At 32.4% G+C, this 22,573-nt stretch overlaps 1 pseudogene across 1 annotated transcript; it reads left to right on the top strand.

The window, feature by feature from the left end:
• The first annotated feature begins 2,049 nt into the window (after positions 1-2,049).
• Positions 2,050-19,976, top strand: LOC115984676 (annotated as a pseudogene). Its single transcript, XR_004090553.1, has 4 exons — positions 2,050-4,768; positions 5,035-5,448; positions 19,322-19,848; positions 19,968-19,976. The product of XR_004090553.1 is annotated as a probable LRR receptor-like serine/threonine-protein kinase At3g47570 (transcript).
• Positions 19,977-22,573: the final 2,597 nt, after the last annotated feature.

Genomic DNA, 22,573 nt, shown 5'->3' with positions numbered 1-22,573 from the left:
AGGAAGGAACCAATCTACATTGGTTGATGCTACGGTCTAGTAGCGGAATCTAGGAAGTTAGAAAAGAAAAAGGTTCGGCGCAACCTCGTTGGAGCAAGAAGCTTAGAGGGCTTAGGTGCACTGGGTAGATTAGGCTTGGAGGGTCTATTGCTGTCCATGTATCCCAACTACATTTTCTAGTGGATTGTTTACCGCTTGGAGGGCGGCGGAGAGGTTTTACGCCGAGGGCTTCGGTTTCCTCTTCGATAACACATCGCGTGTTGTCTTTGTGTTTGCATCTTCCTTCCTCTTTATCTTTGCCTTTTATTATCTGCTGTGGGTTGTGATTTTAATTTGGCTTAGATAGTTTTTCCAGTTCCATATTATAGCTTATGTTAATTTTCCGCACACTTGTTGTTTGACATAATGCTTGAATTGGTTAAGTTGTAATTTGGGGGTCTAAACGTTCAAGGGTGTTTATACACATATTTGAACTTTCATATTGGTCTCTACTTATTTAGTGCGAGTTTAGGTCTACACATAAGCTGGAGTGTTAGAGCTATGTTTAAATAATTAAATTTATCATTTTGTAACAATTTAAGTTTTGAGACAATTGATAATTTAACAACTATTACCTAACCCAATTTCTTTTATGTTTTGTAGCGAGGCATGTGAATATTCAGGAAGAGGGAGACGGAGATATTGGTTGCATTTGATCTCAAAGGTCATGAATGATGTGCCATGCATAGAAAAAAAAGGGGTAAATTCCACATACCACCCCTGAGGTTTGTGATAATACCAACTAAGTCCATAACATTTTAAAACCTACCAATTTCATCCTAAAAAGACAATTTTGTCCCTGAACTTAAAAAAAACCTAAACGCCGTTACTTTTTTTTTTTTTAATTTCCACTCCCCTCTCTTCTCTGAGTTTCTCTTTCTCAAAACCCTCTCTCTCCACAACGCCAAGGCCGTGAAGGACCTCCGATCCTGCATGGACGCCTACGTGTCCCTCGCTCTCAAGAAGACAAGCTGATCAAAGTCAAGCTCGAGGCGCTGTGGATCGGACCAGGACCTTCGTGGTGAACGGGCTGAGGAAGAAGCTGAAGGATTCGATTGAGAGTTTCAATAATCTCAGACGACAGATCTCATCGGAGTATCGGGAGATCATACAACGCCGGTACTTCACCGTCACCGGCAAAAATCCCGACGACAAAACCGTCGACCTTCTTATTTCCACAGGTCACCTTTTGTTTCAGACACTTTTCGAATTTTCTGTTGAGATTTTTAGGAGATTTCATTGGGAATTTTCAAAGGGATTTATGTGTGTTGTTTGGCTTGGATTTTTGTTGTTGTTTTTTTTTTTTTTTTGGGTTTCTATTGGTTTTGAAAGAGACTTTTATTGGTGGTGTTGTTGATGCCGGTGACCAAGTCATGGGCTTCACTGTGGCTAAGGTTCCATTACAAATATAGAGTTCTGAGATGGAGAACTCAGAGAAGAGAGGGGGAGAGGAAATAAAAAAAAGTAACGGCGTTTATTTTTATTTTTTAAAGTTGAAGGAAAAAATTGTCTTTATGGATGAAATTGGTAGGTTTTAAAATATTTTGGACTTAGTTGGATATTATCACAAACCTCAGGGGTGGATTGTGGAATTTACCCAAAAAAAAAATCCATTTTATATATAAAGTTGACCGACCATAATCTCCAAAAGTTTCTGCATGGCAATCTTGTACTGGGACCGAACCTCACTTTTCTCGCACCAAATTCCAATACTAATGCTCGTAATTATCATCACATAGTCATATTATTTATAAAGTTGACAGGGTCACCGTCTAGCATCTATTACACGGTCTAATTAATTAAAGACAATCAGACTGACCATAATCCCCAAAAGTTGCTTACAATCTTGGACTGGGACCGGACATCACTTTTAATTCTCCCACCAAATTTCATCTCTCTCTCTCTCTCTCTCGTTATAAATTTGTCACTTCTTGAGATTCTATACACAGCCAAATTAGCCTTCCCTCACAATACACACTTGTACCAACTGCCTCTTCAACCATATTGCATATGGGGCTTCCCCAATGGAATTCATCTCCACTGTCCTCTTCTTTTTTCATGCATGCTTTAATCCTTCTCGGGTGGTGTGGCTTGTTAGTCACCTCTGTTGTTGGCGGGAATAATGAGACGAACTGGTTGGCGTTGCTTGAGTTCAAAGCCAAGATAACTAATGATCCTCTCCAGGTTATGAGGTCTTGGAATGACAGCATCCACTTTTGTCAATGGCGAGGGGTTACTTGTGGTCGTCGACATCAGAGGGTCATTGTGTTGGACCTGCGATCTTCGAAACTGGTAGGCTTCATATCACCACATGTTGGTAATTTAAGTTTTTTGAAGAATCTAACACTCTCAAACAACAGCTTTCATAATGAAATTCCTTCAGAAATTGACCATTTACGCAGATTGCAAATCCTACATTTGTCCAATAACACAATTAGTGGCAAAATTCCAAGAAATTTATCCCAATGCACCAACCTCAAATACATTAATTTCGGTCGCAACCTTTTGGATGGGGAAATCCCTGCAACTCTTGGCACTTTGTCAGAACTCCGATTTGTTTCTTTTGTAGTAAATAATTTGACAAGAAGTATCCCACCTTCTATTGGAAACTTATCCTCTCTAGAAGTGTTTGCTACAGCTTATAATAACTTGGGGGGGGGGGGGGGGGGGGGGAGTATCCCTACTTCTTTTGGCCAATTGCCGAAACTTACACTTTTTGGTGTCGGTTCAAATAGGTTGTCAGGAAGAATTCCTCCCTCAATCTTCAATTTGTCTTCATTACAAACATTTGATGTAACATCCAACCAAATCCAAGGGCACCTTCCGGCGAACATAGGTATCACCCTACCAAATATTGAATTATTAAGCATTGCCATCAACCAATTTATTGGACCTATCCCTATTTCCATATCTAATGCCTCAAATCTGAAAGTACTTGAATTTACCGGAAATAAACTAAGAGGAAGTGTTCCTTCTTTGGAGAAGTTACATAGAGTTTCATTTTTTGTCATGGCTCATAACAAGCTTGTAAATGAAGGAGCAAATGACTTGAGATTTCTATGTTCTTTGACAAATGCCACATATCTGACCACATTGGAGATAAATTTCAATAATTTCGGAGGAGAGTTGCCGGAGTGCATATTCATTTTCACAACAACTCTCATCAAATTTATTCTAAATAATAATAAAATATCTGGAAACGTTCCTATTGGAATAGGAAATTTGACGAATTTGGAGTCACTAGATATGTGGAACAATAAATTATCAGGTCATACTCCTTTCGAAATTGGAAAGCTTCATAAGTTACAATATTTGGATTTATCTGCAAACAATTTCTTTGGGAACATTCCATCTTCTCTTGGAAATTTAACTATTTTGATAACTTTGTATTTAGACGATAATAATCTTCAAGGAAGCATCCCCTTAAGTCTAGGAAAGTGTGAAAATGTGATTGAATTGAGTCTTGCTAAAAACAATCTCAATGGTACCATATCATATCAAGTAATTGGTCTCTCATTTTCACCAATTTCTCTAGACTTGTCAGCCAACAAATTTACTGGTGCCCTTCCTACAGAATTAGGAAATTTAAAAAATTTAGAATACTTGGATATTTCTGAAAACATGTTGTTTGGAAAAATTCCAACAAGTCTTGGTAGCTGTGTAAAACTAGAATCTCTAGTCATGAGAAGCAACTTCTTTCAAGGGGTCATTCCTTCATCTTTGGAATCATTAAGGGGCCTTCAACTTTTAGATCTTTCTAAAAACAATTTCTCTGGCAATATTCCAAAATTTTTGGAGAGCTTTATCTTCTTGAAGTTATTGAATTTGTCTTATAACAATTTTGAAGGGGGAGTACCAACAAATGGAGTTTTCAAGAACATAAGTGCAACCGTGGTTAAGGGAAACAGTAAGTTATGTGGAGGCATGCCAAAGTTTGATCTTCCTATCTGTAAATACAATAAACCCAAGAAGAGGAAGTTGACTCTTTCCTTGAAGCTAATAATCTCTTTACTTTCTGGCTTTTTTGGAATAACTTTGGTGATTTCGTTTCTACTTCTCTTCTCTTTTAAAAGAAAGAGGAGGGAAAGTATTTTAAATAATTCACAAAATTTATTTTTGAATGTATCTTACCAAAGTCTCCTAAAAGCTACAAATGCATTTTCCTCCACTAATTTAATTGGTGTGGGAAGCTTTGGATCTGTGTATAGAGGAATTCTTGGTCATGATAGATGTATAGTTGCTGTCAAGGTGCTCAACCTTTTGCACCATGGAGCTTCCAAAAGTTTTATTGCTGAATGTGAGGCTTTGCGAAACATCAGACATCGGAATTTGGTAAGGGTACTCATACTATGTTCAGGTGTTGACTATCAAGGTCATGATTTCAAAGCATTAGTATACGAGTTCATGACTAATGGCAGCTTAGACGAGTGGTTGCATCCGATTTCAAGAATAAATGAGGTTCTTGAGGAACAAAAGAATTTGAATCTTCTTCAAAGATTGAATATTGCTATTGATGTTGCAAATGCATTGGAATATCTTCATCATCGTTGCCATTCACCAATTGTTCATTGTGACCTCAAGCCTAGCAATGTTCTTCTTGATGATGAAATGATTGGACATGTTGGCGATTTTGGCTTAGCAAGGTTCCTTCGTGAGGCCACCCAAGAGTGTTTCACTAATCAATCAAGCTCTATCGAATTAAAAGGAACAGTTGGTTATGCTCCTCCAGGTGAATATCTTTTCCATTTTTGAACATTAAATACTTTTCTTTTCATAATATTTTTTAGTGTGCTAATTTCAAGCATGAAAATAACTTAAGGAAGCCTTGAAGAAGATGGAGCATGTCCTACAAAAAATTTCTACTTATCATAATTTTTTTTTTTCATTTTATATGCTTGTAGAACTATCTTTAAAAGTTGTGCTCTTATATTATTATTATTATTATTTAATATGAAAGTAGATCAATCATATTCTAAATGCTACGTGCAATTGCAGAATATGGTATGGGAAATGAGGTGTCAACTTTTGGTGATGTCTACAGTTATGGTATATTATTATTGGAGATGTTCACAAGAAAAAGGCCCATTGATAACATTTTCAAAGACGACTTGAACCTTCATGATTTCGTTAGAGGAGCTTTGCCTGAACGAGTGATTAACATTGTGGATCCTACTATTCTTTTGGAAAGAGAAGATATGGAAACAAGGACAAATGACACTCACATTCAAAATCAAATAGGATTTCCCAAAATTTTGGAGTGCTTGATTTTGATATTTGGAATTGGAGTTTCTTGTTCTATGGAATCTCCAAGAGAAAGGATGAACATTAGTGATGTTGTAGCTTAATTGCATTTGATTAGAGACAAGCTCCTCAGAACAAGAAGACGCCGAGAAAGACTTCAACTTGCAGGTAAATTGTTCATATATCCAACACAATGCCATGTGCTTGTCAAGGTACTTTCTTTTATTCTAGCGAAATTGATAATATTGATGCCATGTGAAATTTGATTACATGATGGTACTATTCATATGATTAAGAGTCATCTAATTTGTTTTCTATGATTCAAAATATGCTCTTTTTTGTCCCATCCCCCCTCAAAATGTTTGTTGAAAAATACATAAATCAAAACGACATTTTAGCTATTTTTGATTTGGTGATTTCTATCATTAGTGAGTATTCGTATTGTACTTACACTCAGTACTTTTTATAGAGATGTGTTTGATGACTTTGATGTAGACATAGGCTTAAATTACTCTAAGTATGGAATCTTAATGGGTAAGAAGTTTAACTAATTTACTAGGAATGATTTAGTTGTTTATAATCTTAACTATCTCTTAAGTACCAGGATAACCATTTCCATAAAACATTTAATGAGTTTTGGATTTGAAAATTGAGCCTTCTTGCATTACTATGAATCCCCTTTACTATTTTGAAAACCAAAACTTCTTCCTATACATGGAAATGATTTCCCTTGATTCAATGATTTAGAGGGATAATTGTCCTACTTGAATGCAGGTACAGAGGGCCAATGACCCTAGTGGAAGGCATCATGACTTGATGAGGTTTTGATTTTGTATAATGTTGGAACAAAATAATCAGATTTGTAGCATCTCCTTTTGTTTCTTTTAACAGTCACTTATTAGTTTATCTTGTATTTGTCATAGGTTTTTTTATTTTATTTTATTTTATTTTTAATATCCATGGAATAATTTGTAGCTGTAACATTGCTTTTAAAAAATAAAAGAGACTCGTGGATGTAGGCTTTTATGGCCGAACCACGTTAAAATTGTTGTCTTCCTTTTGTTTGCCTTCATTTTTCACAAAGGAATTTTACAGCTTCAAGCCTTGGATAGCACCAGTAGCCAACAAGGCTTCTAGTTTGGTAGTTATTAGTTCCTTTGTCACTGCAAATTATTAGCACTATAAAGTTGTTTGTCACCCATAATTTGATGATTATGTACAAGAAATATCGATTAGTACTTCAAGATCATACCATTAGGGTTATTTCTAAGCACCGAATAGTTTCTTGTAGATCTTATAATGAGTCTTTTTATGCTTAACAGGAATATTTTTTTTTTTTTCCAAATAATATCTTTTGAAGTTTACTTGAAATAAATAAAGATGGTCTAATTCATAATTAATTTAGATTTTATTTTATGAATTTAACTATATACAAACTATAATGTTATTTTAAATTTTAAATAATGCAATACTAAATACATATTTAAATTTGTAATATTTAGATTCTGTTTGGGAACAGCTTATTTTACTAAAACTAAAAACTTTTTACTGAAAATACTATAGATAAAGCTATAAATTAGCTAAAATAGTATATGGGAAACCATGAATAATATCAAAAAGTGCAATGAAACTCATAAATAGTAGCAAAAATATGCTAAATGGTATAAAAAATAATAAATAAAAAAACTGCATTTTTCAGCCAATGCCAAACGCAACTTTAATCTTAATGAAGAATTTGATCAATTTCCAATTCAAGAAAAACATAGAATATGGTATGTCGGAAGCGAGAAGAATGTATATAAATAAAACATCTTTGCATTTCTTGAATTTAAAACTTAAAAAAGAAATAGAAAAAACCATCAATGTCTTGGGCCTTGGTTGAGGATGATGATGGTTGGTTCTATGGTTGTCAAAATCGCGATCTGGATTGTAGGATCGCACGATTTTACAATCCCACCTCACTAAAACGTTTAGAATCGCACTAAGATCGTAAAAATGGTAGGATCGTAGGATCGTATGAGATCCTACCGATTCTACCAATCCTACCAAAACATCGGTTATTTATTTATTATTATTTTTTTTTTTATAAAGGGATAAATTTTTGGTTTTGATGAAGCTTTATGAGTTTTTATTTTTCTATGTTGTGATGATATGGCTTTTTTATTTTAATTTTTTAATAAAATTATGTTAATCTAAGCAAATGTTTTCTAGTTTTTAGTTCACTTGTAATAAAAATGAAGGAATGCTTCATCATTTCTAAATGAAGAATTTATATTGGTTTTGCTACATTTTAACTATAATATTGTTAAATTTTTTTTTATCAATATACTAATTTGTGTTTTAATATTACTAAATGTTTTTCTTATATATAATTTTATTAGTATGCTTGTATTTGAATATTGATTGATTGATTTTTTTGACCACGTTCTGTAAGTGTTGCTGAGTGGTATAACTTGAATAGTTGAGTGTAAAGCTGTATCTTGATCTCCTTTGCAGCTCTAATATACAAATATACAATGTCTATATAGATGATAAAATGGTTGATGATGATTAAGACGGTGGTCATAAGAACCTTATAATGAGAATAATTAAATGTTCACTTCACCTTAATATTAATCTTAATTTTGGATTTCATATTTTAGTTAGCTAGTTTCCATTTGATAACTTATTTTGGATTTTAAACTTGGAACTTGGAACTTAGAACTTGGAAAATATTTCCATATTGTTGATAAATATTTTGGTATTTGGTTGTTAATTAAACATTTATTGAACTTTTTAGATATATTGGGTCAAAATGTAAATATATTTGTTTCGTTAGTAGATGTCGCGAATTAAGACATGCAAATTACATCATATAGTGCAAATCTTTATTTTTTTTAATGGATAAATTCACAATTTATGAGATTATTCAACATACAAAGTCATTGTCAATGTGGATTTTACTTTAAATATGAAAATATGTAGGATCTTACGATCTACGATCCGATCCTATGATTCACAATCCCACCTATCTCTCACGATCCTACATAAGATCCTGATTTTGACAACCTTGGTTGGTTCCCTATATTGTTCCTAATAAATTATTATCCTTATTTGCAAAAGCAGTTGCATGCATACCAAATATGAATTCATAATCATTTTTGGTGTGGTTTAGAAAATCAATGCTCAAATGGTCTCACCATGCCAATGCATCCCTTAAGAATACTCATGCATGCAACTGTGCACGGTCTCAACTCTAGAGTTGACTTGTTGAAACTTGAAACAATTTAAAATAAAAGAAAGACTGTTTATTTCTCAAAATTAAAATTTCAGATTTCTATTGGTTCATATCAAATTCTTGTAATGAAATAAAGCATTGAGGGTTTTTCCATAAAATAGGTTTAAGGCTTGTAGAATAAATGGTCACACATTTGACAATTTCACTAAAAAGTATTTAGGGAATTCTTATATTTTTTAAAACAACGTAAAGGCTAAAGTTAATAAAAACTATTAATTGACATAATTTTTTTAAAATCTTTTAGTATTTGTAACTATTAAACATTTTTTAAGATATAACTTTTAAAAATAGAAGTTATCCCACTGAAATTCCTAATTTCACCCCTACATGCCGATAATAGACAATTGGAGCATAAATACCTTTCCTCCTATGTTTGAAATTTCTTCCTAGGAATACGATGGATTGGAATATTGTAGGCAATCAAAATGTAGAATAATCAATGTGGGACTTGAGAGACCCGTCAATCCGTCATACACGTCTTGTACATGGGACCATTTTTAGTCACATGGGTCAAGGGTCGGCTATGGATTTTACCTCATTCATTCTCATAGTTAGTAAGGTGACCTTGTATAATCTGACAATGGCAGATTAGATTACTCTTACACATAAAAGCCAAACAAACATATATGTCTCATAACTATTTCTATAAATCTAGGACACGTCAATTTCATACACAATTTCATTGGAATATCATTGGCAATGAAAATTTAGAAAAACGAATTATGTGGTCATGTGGATACTGGAGACCCTTCAATCCGTCGTGCACATCTTGTGGAATTAGAAAACAACTCACTATAAGTGGGACTATTTTTATCAGTGACTATATGACAAGGGCTAGTCAGAAGTCCATCAATCTCTTGCAAATTGCAATTCAACCAAAACTCTCCTACACATAAACTTTTACTTGCTTCCAAGATTTCACTTTTACTTATTTATTATTTATAGGAGTTAAGTGATCAAGCATCTCGTTTATCTAATCTTAGCACTTGGATTCGAGTCGTGGAAAATATTAGTACCAAAGTTAACACGGTTATTTAGATTTGGAGTTTAACTCGTCATGGTAGAAAGTGAATTGTTCCCACTATTCCACCTTTTCTTAATAAGCAAAGGAAGCCAAAAAACGAAAAAAAGAAAAAAAAAAAAAAAAAAAAACACTCTTACACATAAAAACCAAATAAATCGTATGTGCAATAAATATATTTTTCAATAAATTTAAGACCCACCCATTTGCAATCTCACACACTTTTACCACATGAAGAAATGATCTAATATAAGTGATCCATAACTTTTTATAACATTTTAGATGAATGACCACGTTTTTTCTATAAATTTTAATCCCCCATTTCAACAAAATTATAAAATTACTTGCTAAAAGAAAATTCAGTGGAACATAGTATTTTGTACATTGGACTTCTAAGTTCTAAAATTGAGTAGGGTTAGAAGCTTTGGAAAATATTGATGGACAAAGTTTCTTTTCAAATTAGTTTAGAGAAAAATGCTTTAAATTAACTCTCACTAAAAATTAACATGACTGCATATTTTGAAAATCTAACAATTAAATTAAATGTTTTTTTTTAATGTTTTTAACATGCATTTCAAATTTAATATTATTTACTATTTGATTCATAAACTTACTTTTTACGCATAGTTTAAAACTACAAAAACATGAATTTAGATATTTTCTTGAATGACATAGCTATCGATATTTGATATAATAAGAAAATTTGATCTAATTGTAAATTTATCATAATTCACTTTCAATAAAATAAAAAATAAAAAAAAAAAGTAAGAGTCTTAAAAAAAAAAAAATTGTCCAATATTGAATGAGGTCGATAGGGGAAGTTTTCTATCTTTTGTTTTATTGTCAAATGTCCCTTATTAAGTTGAGGGGGAAAAAAAAAAAAAAACAAAAAAGACATTTCTATAATCCCTCAAGTCCCTGTAGCCAGTTTGTTCTTCCCTACCATATTCTAAATATGTGCTTTTCCCTAAGTACCTAAGCTATGAAATCAGACTCAATCAGTCTTAAAAAAAATAAAAATAAAAAAATAAAAAAAAAACCCAATTGTACCACTTAGCAAAAACAAAAACTGTGGATTGAATAATGAATGTGGCCATGTGTGACTTGCGAGATCCTTCAATCCATCAAGCACGTCACAGAGTGTCACAAGGTCAAATTTATGTAAAGCTCCTAAGTCCTAACACAAAGGAATGTCGAATGTGGCCATGTAAAACAAAACCTTTTGATCGTGGGACCATTTTTAATTAAAAATTTATATTGTGTTTGGAAAGGTTGGAGGAGAAAGGAAGCGAAGAGAAATCAGAAGATATGTACTCCTTTTCTCTGTTTGGTTACCATGGAAGAAATAAATAAAAAAGGAAGAAACCATTTTCCTTAGACCCATATATTTGCAATCCGTCCAAATTGGGTGGATTTGAAGGGAGAGAATGGTTTTTAAATAATGGGACCCACATACATAACATAATATGACATGAAGTTACATATTTGCCCATAACTTTTATACATCTTTTACATTTATATGAGCATAAAAGTTATTAAAAAAAAAAAAAAACATATATTTTCTTTCTCATTGCAATCCAAACAAAGGAAAAAGAAACACATTATTCTCTTTTCTTTTCCTCTTCTCTTCCTATTTCCAAACATACACAGGAGGATTGATTTCTTTTCTTTTCTTTCTCAATTCCTTGCTATTATTCATTTCTTATCTCTTCCCTCTTTTCTCTTTATTATTTTGGAAAAATTTTCTATTCCTAACTCTAGTTAACGCAAACAATACACTTTTTCCCACACCTAAATCTAGTATGTTTATGTGTCAATTATTGATTGAATTTTAACACCTTCAAATGGGTGATGGGTTGACTACAAATTTTTTTAAAAGCTAAAATCTCTTTTTGACGGAAAAATTATTGTGCACTAGAAGAATGAGATTCAATTTTGAAGTAGGACTCACATATCAGTGATACATGGGTCTCATACTTACTCATTACGCTTTATCCAAATAATTGTATTTGGCGGTTCATGAGAGTGACAAGGGTCACTTGCATGTGGAGTGTGGACCTTGGTTAGAGCATCTCTAGCAGACTCTTCAAAATTTTGTACTGTTTGGAGAGTAAACAGTTCTTTTTACCTTTTAATTACCTACTTTTTCAAATTTGGTTTCCAACAGACTCTCTAATTTTTTATCTATCCCATTTAAATATTATTTCTTCATTCTTTTTTTAATCTTTATTTATTTTTTCAACCTTCTTTCATTTATTTCTAACAACTATATTCTTTCAAATACCCAACAACCACATTTTTAAAATCTCCCAATGGTAATATTTTTAAATTTTTCCTAATGATATATTTTTAACAAATCTTGTGAAGCCCTTGTGGTAACGATATAGTAAGTTGTAGGTCATCTAATTTTAACTAGAAATTATTTTAAAAAAAATTAACCAAAAATGCTACATTCACAATATTTTGTACAATACTTTCACAGTAAATCCTATGCGATAATTTCTAGATGAAAACCAATAAGAAGTTGGTTACATTAACATTTTGTAGAAATATTATAAAATAGTTTGTAACGGTAGCATTACTCAATAAATATATCCCATGCAAAAATTTTGTTTATTTTAATATAAAAATTTATTTCTTTTTAGGCCATTTTTCAAAAACATTAACATAATAATATTTTTAAAATTTTAAAAAATTTTAATTGTTTCTCTCTGTCATTTCGTACATCCATCAAACAGCATTCCACAATTGAAAATTAAAACCTTATCAATATTGGGTTTTGGTTTTTTGGGTGAAGATTACAAATTTATTAATCTAAAAAAAAAAAAAATTGTTCTTGCTATGTTAAAAATTTCTTCATAGGAATACGTTGGATTGGAATATAGTTGGCAATGGAAATTTAGAAAAAATGAATGTGTTCATGTAGAGACTGGAGACCCGTTAACTGTCATGCACGTCTTGTAGAATTAGAACTAGATGTGACTGTGTGAGCAACAAATTATTTTGGGTTGTCTATCCCTGACAGTGACTAGGGTTAAGGCCCATCTGTGAGCTAGGAAAAATGCTATTACTACAAACTTATTTATAAATTGTTGATGCGGTGAGTGATTATTGGTAAGTAAAAAAATGATGTAAGTGGTTGACCCAAATTTTAACAAATATAATTTGCTATCTCAACTGTTTGTAAAAATATTATAGAAAAGTTTGTAACTATAGCATTACTCTTAGTGTACGTTTGGCATTGGCTTAAAAAGCCAACTTTTTTTATTATTCAGTTTATTTTTGCTATTATTCATGGATTCCATTACACTTTTTGGTACTATTCATGGATCATACTATATTATTTTATCTACCTTCTAACTTTATTTACAGTACTTTCAACAGAAAATTTTTAGTTTCAACTAAATAAGATATTTCCAAATAGAAACTTAAAAGAATCAATGAGATTATTAAGGTGATTATGCATGTAATATGACCTCCAGGCTCCAGCTGTGGACCTTGCCTTATTCATTCTCATAGGTGACCCATATAATTTGACAAGGGTGGGTCAGAAATCCATCAATCTTGCAATTCAACCGTAACTCTTTACATGGAAACTGACTTGTTTCCAAGAGTTCACATGTTTTTAATTGGACCTTGGGAAGAGAGAGAAGCGGTCAAGCACCTCATTCACCTTATTTTAATGTTTGGGTTTTAGTTTTGTGGGACGTATTAGTATTGGAGTTGACAGAGTCATCTAGCTGCGAGTGTTTAACTCATTCTGTTAAAAATTGACTTGCTAATAATAATCAATTGAAGCATTGATTTTTTTTTTTTTTTCCTGCTATGTTAGAAATTTTTTATAGGAATACGATGGATTGGAATATCGTTGGCAATGGAAATTTAGAAAAATGAATATGAGGTCATGTAGAGACTGGAGACCCATTAACCGTCATGCACGTCTTGTAGAATTAGAACACAATCCTATGTATGTGGGACTTCTTTTAACTAGACATGACTGTGAGAGCGACAAATTGTTTGGGGTTGTCTATCCTTGACAATGACAAAGGTCAAGGTCCAACCGTGTACCTTGGAAAAATTGCTAAAACTATGATATTTTACAAAGTTTTTGCCATAACTTATTGAGGGGTGTCAATTAGGGTTAGCGTGTTGGTTTCATGTCGAGTCAAGATAGGAATATTCGACTAAATGACTCAACCCGAACCCGACCCATTTAATAATCGTGTTATGATCCTTCAACCATAACTTGAGCTATTAATATGGCGGATTGACCTGATCCAACCCACTTAATACGCTTAATATACGAGTCGATTGGGTTGACACAAGTTTGACACAACCCATTTCAACCTGCATAATATTAAATATAACATCCATTTAGAATTTTTTTTTTTTACTCCCCAAAAATAGTGCATACACTTCAAGTTTTCAACCCACATTCAAAATAATATAGTTCAATAAAACTATAACATTTATTTAGAAATAAGTTCTTTACACTCCAAAAGAAGTGCATACACTTCAACCCCAATTCAAAATAACATAATTCAACAAATAATATTCATAGGGTTCGTAAAGTTTCAATTTCCAATTATATTTCTTATAAATTTTTGTAATTACTCACTTTTCTTTTTAAATTTAAAATATAGGTTGAATATAAAAGGTATTTGACAAATCTAAAATAAAATGAATATTTATTTGTTATACTAGTCAAACGGGTTATGTTAAATTAGTCATTTCAGGTTGACACAAATAAATTAATGTATCAAACGTGTCTATTGCAAGTCGACCACACGTTTTTTATCGTGTCGTTTTGGGTTAACCTGTTTATGACCCAAACCCGTTAAGGCCTAACCCTGACCGGCAAGAGGCCATGTCAGGGTCATGTCCTATTCGCGAGAGTTGGGTCGAACATTAACATTCCTACTCACTACATGACGAATTATGAGTGATGGAGGTATAGAGCCGCTATGTGGCAAAAGTTTTGTAAAAAGTTATTGTCCTACCATTGTTCATGGACCTTGCCTTATTAATTCTCATAAGTGACCCATGTAATCTAACAAGTGTGTTTTAGAAGTCCATCAATCTTGCAATTCAACCATAACTCTCTTACATGGAAGCTGACTTGTTTTCAAAATTCCACGTTTTCTTTATTGGATCATGGGGTGAGAGCCTAGTAATCAAGTACCTCGTCTGCCTTGTCTTGGCAGTTAAGTTCGAGTCGTGCAAAAAGCATTAGTATCGAAGTTGACAGGACCATCTAGCGTAGGGGTTTAACTCTTCATGGTAGAAATTGACTTCTCCTAGGATTTCACTATTTTTTATTCATAAAAAAAAAAATAAAAAAATAAAAAAAGGGAAGCGCTCTTACACATAAAAAGAAAATAAATTATAGGCTAATTAAGATACAAATTGCACCCTCTAAGTTTGATTGAAATTCATTTTAGTTTTCCAACTTTACTTTCTTTTAATTGAATCATCTAAGTTTCAAAACTCCTTTATTTAATTAAGATCTTTTGTCCAATTTCGTTTAAAATTTTCTACTAAAAAAATATCTTCAAAATTAATAAAAATATTTCATAGATATTTTATGTGATAATTTTTTCATTGGTTAATTGCACAATTATTGGTAATTTTTTAATTGAATTGAATGAAATGCCTGAATTGAATAAATATGAAACTTAGAGGACTTAATTGAACGAAAGTAAAGTTAGATGACTAAAATGAATTTTAATTAAACTTAGAGGATGCAATTTACATTTTAATCTAAATTATATGTCCTATAACTATATTATTCAATAAATTTAAGACACATCCAATTTGCAATCTCACACAATTTTACCAAATGATGAAATGATCTACTATAAGTGATCCATCACTTTTACTTTTTATATAAATCCACCACTTATTTTCTATAATTTATAATCCACCACTTCAATAAATTATAAAATTGGATGTGAACTTGCTAAAAGAAAATTGAGTGTGAACATAGTATTTGGTGCATTTGACTTCTAAAATTGAGTAGGGTTACAAGCTCTGGAAAATATTGATAGAAAAAGTTTATTTCCAAACTATTTTAGAGTAAAATCATTTAACTCTTAGTAAAAAATTAACATGATTACATATTTTGAAAATTTGAGAATTGGATTGCATGTTCTTTATATTCTTAATACGCATGTCAAATTTCGCTCAAATTAAATATCATTTTTATTTGATCCATCATAGTAAAGGTATTAAAAAAAATAAAAAATTCATCAATCTAAAGTTGAGAGAGAGAGAGAGAGAGAGAGAGAGAGAGAGAGAGCATAATGGACCAAATAGATCAAAGTAAACCGAAATGAACCGAAGTGGACTAAATGGACCGAATTAAACCCAAGATGCACCAAAATGGACCGTACTGGACCAACATGAACTGAAATGGACCGAAATGGAAGGATCTAGACCGAATGGACTAAAGTGGACTTAAGTTGACAGAAATGGACCTAAAGGACCAAATTAAACCAAAGTAGACGGAACTGGATCTAAGTGGACCAGATTGGATTGAACTAAACTGAAATGGACCAAATTGGAGCCAATGGATTGAAATGCTACACCGATATGGCTCAACAGGAGCGTAGTAACAATAATATTACGCTTCAGTTTTTAGGTATTAAATAAATATAGATCTAGATGTCTTATACTTTTAAACACCTGTTTTCACAAATAATATATTTGTTATTTTTCTTTTTCAAATTGAAATTGAACAGTAGGAAAACAAATCAAAATATTGTAGACTTTGTAGTCTTTAGTATATAATGGCACAATCTGAACGGAGGTGGACGGAATCAAAATAGTCAAAATTCTGAAATCGAAATAAAGGTTGAATGACTTTATTGAAAAAATTGAAACTATGCAGACAAAAAAATAAATAAATAAATTGTAATGAAAAAAGTACTGAAAGTTCTCCATATCCTTCAAGTAATCAACTTTGGCACTTTTTACTTCCAACCTTTTCTCTTGTTGCAATTACTTTCAAAACTGTCTCTCTCACTCTCTTTCGTTTGTGTCTTATAGCTTTGTTGGCATCTTAAAATATTATGAGAAATTTATTTTCCAATTGTTGATGCTAGACTTGATGCCATGTATCATAATTAATGACAATTTAGAAGGAACACAGGCTTGGTTTGGAGGGGAAAGCACTACAAGCCTGTAGAAGATAGATACCTCCTGATCGTCAATTATTTGTTGGTCTAGACTGTCTAGACTCCGTAGATGGTAATTTCGTTTTTGCTGAAGAGTAACGTGACATCTTGGATGGCACAAGGAACCAACAGCGCTTCTGATCTGGTAATAATGAGTGTTTCATCTGTCACTAAAATTAATTGGCACTAATGAGTTCCAATTAGCTCAATTGCTAAAATTTTTTATAATTGAATAAGAGATTTAGGGTTCAATCCCTACCTACATCAAAAACCGATTGGTGTCTTGGTCTAATGAGATGATAAAAAGCTATTATCAGTAGTGGATGTCATAGGTTGAAACTCTCCAAAAAATAATAATAATAATTGGCACTGACCATCAAAAAAAAAAAAAATGGCACTACTCAATGTTTGTCATGCTTATAAATCATAATTAATGACTGTGTTCTCCATTTTTTTTAATATAAGTACAGGTAAAAGCAATGCATATTTGATGGTTAAGTAAAAAATCCGAGGTTCAATTTTTACCTACACCAAAAATTGATTGGTCTTTTGGTTTGATGAGATGATAAAGAGCTATCATTAGGAGTAGGCGTCATAAATTGAAACTCTCTTTAAAATAATAATAATAATAATTGGCACTACTAAACATGGTTTGAAAAACCAAACCAGATCATCTGGTCCGACCAGTTCAACTAGGAATCGGGTACTAGTCCGATCTGGTAAAACCACCTAGAACCGGTAAAAACCGGGAACTAGGTGCAAAACCGGTTCATTGACTGGTTTGTTTTTTAAAACCATGCTACTCAATATTTGTCATGCTCATAAGTCATGGGTCATGATTGTGTTCTTCATTTTTTTTGTAGTTCAACTAGTTGGCATCTTCTAGTATGTCCATGACATTTAAGATTCAAATCTGGATATGCAGGAGGATCATAACTACTAGTTTGTTTTTTTTTTTTTTTTTTTTTCTTTTTTCTTTTTTTTTTTTATCCCATAATCTTTATTTTAAAGTCTATTTTACAATTAAAATTTTATTTTGCTAAGAATTTTGTAGTTCAACTAGTTGACACCTTTTAATGTGTCCATGACATTTAAGATTCAAATCTCCCATACTTCAAAGTAACTATCAAATTCAAAAAGTAAATAAATAATGTGGAACTGAATACAATTTTACATTTGTAATATTGAATTTGAATCATGAGATTTATAGGACAAAATGGGCTTCTGCCCTTTTCAACCAAACTAATTAGCATTTTGCCCTTCTTCCCAAACTAATTTCGGAAATGCCCCTCTTTTGGAACTCGATTTTCTCAAAATCGAGTTTTAAAAAAAAAAAAATTCTGGAACCCTATAGTGACGTTTTTAAGGACCTATAGTGACGTTTTAAAAACCTATAGTGACGTTTTATAACTTGATATCCATAAAATCGAGTTATAGGCAATTTTATTGCCTATAACTCGATTTCATGAGTATCAAGTTATAAAACGCTACTATAGGTCTTTAAAAACGTCACTATAGGTCCTTGAAAACGTCACTATAGGGCTTAACTCGATTTTGAAAAAGTCGAGTTTCAAAAGAGGGGCATTTCCCTATTTAGTTTGGGAAGAAGGGCAAAATGCTAATTAGTTTTCCCGAAATGGGCATTTGGCAATTTTGTCCGAGATTTATAACATCCCATAAATTGGTATAGAGTTTTCTCTACCACTTTTTTCCCCTGAATTTCTTGCGGAAATAATGGAACTAGGCTTCAACAAAACAACTGTATTCAGTGACATTTCAGAAGAATACTATAAGAGTGTGTGGATTTACTTAATTTCGTTAGCTTTTTTTTTCCTTCTTTTTTAATTTAACTTATTAAAACTTCAAATTATTTAGGTACAGAGGTACATTTTTCAACTTTGTAGAAAAAAGAAAAAAGAAAAAAGAAGAAGAAGTTAATCCAAAACCACAACTAAAATGCTCTACAAGAGAACATTGTTCAGTACCAAATTATTTTACATTTTTATATATCTTATCATTAATCTCGGTAAGGGACCACCATATTTATCCACCAATTCTATTCATGTAACTTATGATATTGGGTCCAAATCATTCTGCGGTCGAGTTGTATTGGGCCTTGCACGTAGGGTGACAATTTTTATCTATACCCATGAACTTGTCCATTATCCATCTTATTTAGATAAGTCTTAATCCAACCCATTTAAATATTTGGGTTAAATGAATAAAGATTCATTTGGATATGTTTCTCAAAAAAAGATTCATTTGGATATTTAATTAGATGGGTCTAAATGGATAAATCCACTAACACCCATTAAACCCATCTAAAATTTAAAATTAAATAAATCCACTAATAACCCCTTACTCATTCTAAAATCTAAGACTAATCTAAAACTTTTTTTTTTTTTTTGAGAAACCAGCCAATCCAACTGGGACTTTATTGAAAACTAATCTAAAACTTAAATAAACAGTATGAACTCAATCTCACTCTCCCTCAAATTTTCTCAATAACCAAACGCTTCCCCAAACTCTTTAACTTCTAGATTTCTAAGCCCAAACACTTTCCCTCAGATTTTCTCAGTAACCAAACAGTGGAGGCCACGCAAAATGACGAAAATTCCCTTTCACAATCACAAACACAACCACAAACTCTCTTGAAGAACGCTCAGAAGAAGCTGCTGAAGCAGCAGAGGTACGAAGCGAAGAAGGCGGAGAAGAAAGCGCACAGATGTAGTGTATCAGCATCATCTCCAGTGAAGCTGGTTTTAATCGGACCCTTTAATGGGTCGGGCAATCGGGCCAGCTGGAGACTTGAACCTGAAAGTCACGGCATCGTAAACGCACCTGTGAAACCCAACCTCTCTTCTATTGCACTCTTCGCACACAATGACGCCGTTTCGAACAGCGGCGTTGCCGTTTACGAAAACGGCGCCGTTTTCTCGATTCCCCAAACACAGACGGGTCAGGCCCATGTTCGCCAACTACTTCTCCCTTTCGATCAGCAACTCCCTGATCCGATTCTCGTACTCGACCTGATCCACGATCGGCGAGAAGGCGATTTGGCTCTCAATCCCGGCGTTGCATCGGAGAAGCATAATGTTCTTTGGGACTTTCATTTTCCCTGTCCGTATCTCTCTCTCTCTCATGCTTTGTTTGGTTGCTGAGAAATGAAAGGAAAAACAATGATTTTTTTTATCTGATGGGTCTTTTGCTGCAGAGAAAATGAAAGGAAAGAGAAGGAAAAGGTGATTTTTGAATTTTTTTTTTTTTTTTTTTTTTTTTTTGAAGTTGACAACTTTAACTTTTTCTCATTCTTTGTTTGGTTGTTGAGGAAAAAAAAAATGGAGAAGAAAAAAGTCATTTTTTTCTTGCTTTGTGGCTTTGTTTGATCGCTGAGAAATGAATTTTGTGAAAGAAAAATGAAAGGAAATAACAGGAAAAATGATTTTTGAACTTTTTAATTTTTGTTTTTAAAGTTTTTAATAAGCTATTTATTTATTTGGGTCATATTGGGTTGAATGAGCGAGTTACTAATTAAATGAGTTGGGCGGGTAATGGATAGTTAATTTATATATAAATGGGTTATAAATGGATAAATGGGTAATTATACACCCAATTCATTTATGACTCAATCCGCCCATTTGCCACCTCTACTTGTACATATTGTTTCTAGCTAATCCCAAAGCGAATGAAACGGGCTTTTCATATAAGTAAGGTATCTTTGCATGTCTTGAATACTCACGCATGCAATTGTGTATGGTCTCAACTCTCACGCCTTTATTTAAAATTTGTGAAAAATACTTTGGAGCCAACTTGTTGAAACTTGAGACACCTTATGCATATCTTCTAAGTAGAGACAATTTACAATAGCCTCTCCTTAAACTAACTTATGAAATCTGATATGAAACCTCAGATTTCCGTACTAAGAGCTCATTTGGATTGAATAGAATTTACTACAAATAAGCTAATTTTGGTTTAAATTTACTGTACTATATTCTACTCTTCTTCCTTCCCCCTCAATTCAAACGGACCATGAGTTGTGTAGTGTGTTGTGGCCTTGTGGGTGTGTCATTTTTTATATTTAATAATTGTTAAGTATATAACCAAGTTTAAGGGTGATTTTGGTTGGGATTTATTTTTTAAATGGTGATTTTAATAATTGCTTGATGAAAATGGACTTTTTGAAAAAGCTAGAACCTTTAATTAAGGTTGCTAAAAAGTTTTGTTTCAATAATCATATTGTTTGGCTAGAACCTATTAAAATCGTCGTTTGAGGCGTAAATTACCAAAAATGAGAAAATTAGTATAAATAAGGTTGTTAAATTTAACATAATGCAACTTACATATATTTAACAATTAAGTTCATTTAGAGTTATATTATTATTTATTTATTTTCATATTTATCTTTTATAATATTTTATAATTTTAGGTATTATATGATTATGTAGATATTTATAATTGGGAAAAAAGTACTTTTCCTCTTTATTTTTGGAATAGTTCATAATTTCCACATTTATCTTTGAAACTTACCAAATTTTCCCTTTATGTTTGGAAAATGAGTAAATATCTACAATCCGATACTTTTTCTGTTGAATCTAATGAAATGAGAACGATTACAAATATAATCCAAAACAACAACAATGCAATTTTCAACTTTTTTTCTTCTTCTTTGTGTTCTCTGTGTTTGAAGCCTATGAAGAGGTACTTGGTCGACCACCATTCTTTGGTATCATAACCTTAACTGGCTTTTTAAGGTATGTAGAAAATAATGGCCAAACACCTTTCTATGCGAGCATTTGTTATGCTTCCATGGGTTCTCATTTCTCAATAGTAACCTTAAAAGCACATTCACCTGGCAACTTAACTAATAAGGAATCAGGAATATCATCATCAAACCCTTAAATCCTCAAAATTCTAGTAAAAATCAAGCCTAACTGACTTCAAACAAAATGAATACACAATAAATCCCCCTACCCCCAACATCTATGTATCCCAAAACTATGGTGAATTTTATTTTAATGGCATAATGGCCCAAAACTATGTACTGTTCTCACTGAAGTTGGTTTAATTATTTTATTAATTAATTTGTATGGATAGTTGGGTTCATGGTTAGTATCTGTACGTTTTTAGACCCCTTAAACACAAGTTAATTAACCTAGTTATTTAGCCAAATGATTACTTAGTCAAATTATTCAGATCTAGGTTAACACATGTAAATCATATCAGTGAAACAGTACGGAAAATAAATAACACAACGATATGATAACCCAGGAAAACCAAACTGGTAAAAAACCTGGGGAGGATTTAACTTAGCTATCCTCAAGATAAAACAGATCCACTATGAAAGAATTGAAAATTACACAATAGCAACTTAGACCACTAACATCCTATTGCTACCTCGAGTAGGAAACTTACTACCACTACCACGTAACAGCTTCTGAGTCCACGAACTACTTCTATCTTAGATTCACAGCAAGTACAAGTACTCCTGCTTGTGTATCTTTAAGCTCTTGAAATAGCAAATGAATTGATCACCAAGCTCTTGACATCTGAAAGTTCAAATAGTGTATAAAACACCCTTGAACGTTTAGACCCCCAATTACAAAATAACCAACTCAAGTTTTATGTCAAACAACTAGTGTGCGAAAAATGAACAAAAGCAATAAACAGAATTGGTAAACAATCTAAGCCAATTAAAATCACAACCCACAGTAAATAATAAAAGGCAAAGATAAAAGGGAAGGAAGATGCAAACATAAGGACAACACACGATGTGTTATCGAAAAGGAAACCGAAGCCCTTAGCGTAAAACCTCTCCGTCGC

Source organism: Quercus lobata, chromosome 4 (assembly GCF_001633185.2).
Source record: "Quercus lobata isolate SW786 chromosome 4, ValleyOak3.0 Primary Assembly, whole genome shotgun sequence".
NCBI classification, from domain to species: Eukaryota; Viridiplantae; Streptophyta; class Magnoliopsida; order Fagales; family Fagaceae; genus Quercus; species Quercus lobata.
The sequence above is the reverse complement of the archived record's forward strand: the minus strand, read 5'-3'. Positions and strand labels throughout refer to the sequence as shown.